Source organism: Propithecus coquereli, unplaced genomic scaffold (genome assembly GCF_000956105.1).
Source record: "Propithecus coquereli isolate 6110/MARCELLA unplaced genomic scaffold, Pcoq_1.0 Scaffold138, whole genome shotgun sequence".
NCBI lineage: Eukaryota > Metazoa > Chordata > Mammalia > Primates > Indriidae > Propithecus > Propithecus coquereli.
The window spans coordinates 381,872-383,511 of record NW_012138080.1 but is presented as its reverse complement, the minus strand read 5'-3'; positions in this window follow the sequence as shown (position 1 = coordinate 383,511).

The window sequence follows — 1,640 nt, the reverse complement described above, 5'->3', positions numbered from 1 at the left end:
ATGGGATTGTACTATGAGGAGAGGAGTATGGTAAATTAAATATGCCTGCATATATTACTCTTCCTTTTGAGATGTGGATCCTCTTGAATCTGGCCTTTTGTTAATGACTTAGTTGACTCTGGTGGAAGTGATGTTCCAGAATTTCTAAGCTTCATCAACCTGCTCTTAGAATGTTTGTTCTTGGGAGAAAACAGTTTCTCTGTAAGAATTTCCACTACCCTGAGAGTACCATGCTGTAGGGAATATCAAATGAGCCATGTGGATGGGCCACATGGGAAAAGAGATGAACAGATAGTTCCAGCTGCTCTAGCAACCCCATGTAGGTGTCAGAGAGGTGAGTAAAGAAGCCGTCTTAGACACTGCAGTGCCAGCAGACACAAAGTGGGGAAGAACTGAGAAATCCCGCCCCCAACATGCTGAACCAAGACTCCAAACATATGACCAAATTGAGTTGACCCACTACTCATCTTCACCCATTCAAGCCACCTTAGCTGAGGCCTCAGACATTGTGGAGCAAAGATGAGCCATTCCACCTGGCCTCACTCAAATTCCTGACCCTCAAAATTGTGAACATAATAAATTGTGAACATAATAAATTCGTCCTACTCAATTTTTGGGTGGTTGTTATGTAGCAATAAATATGTGGAACAAGGGAGAGCAGTATTGTGAGACTGAGAATCCATGGTCTCAGTCCAAAGTTAAAATTTAAGACTTGGTCTCTTCTTTGCTCCTCTCTCCATAACTCCTCACTGAAACAACAAAAAACCCCATACCCTTACTGGTTTGCTGCCATTTAAATATCTTTCTCTCTCTCCCTCTGGTTGGTCTTCCACCTATAGATCACCAAATTCTGTAGGACTTTCCCTTGTAAAACACATTGATTTTACTTGAAATAAAAAAATAAAGTTTGAATGCAAAGTAATCAGTAATATGCTTTGGTTTTACTATTTGAAGTCCTACTTTCACTCACTCAGTGAAGAAATTTAGAAACAAAGAAACATTATTGTGAGCATCATACCCAGAGTTTTTAATTTTCAGTGATAAATTTATAGCTCAAGTACATGCCAAGGGAGCAAACAAGGCAGGTATGTGGCCACAGAGAGCCTGCTGAGTACGTGCGGACAACACTCAAGCACATGGCAAGAGGAGTGAGTCTATTAGAACTTCAACAATGGCACTTTCTGTTTCCAATTAAATGGTGGTTCATTTAGGAGGCACTATTCTCAAAGGAACAATCATTTTTGAGACTCTAAAACTTTTGAATAGTATATTTTAACTCCATCAACTCTCATTGCCTTCTGTAAAACATCACAAAATCTCAAGGTTAGAATTTGTTTTATGAAGAAGAAATATTTTGTTTTCCTCCAAGGAGAGAAAAAGTAAACACACATGGCCTTAAACAGCATTGAGCTGTTTAACTTACAACTAGTGAAAAAATATAGTTTCCTATAATCATAGTGCATTTACTCACAGATAGTCCTATTTTTAAGTGTTTCCTCAGAGAATATCCCTCTCCTCTCCTTCATTCTTTCCTTCTCTCCATATTTTGACTGATGGCTAAGAATGGCATTTGATTTGGGTTTCCCAATTAATTACTATTTTTTAAAATTTTTTTAACAATCCTCATTTATTAATTGGGA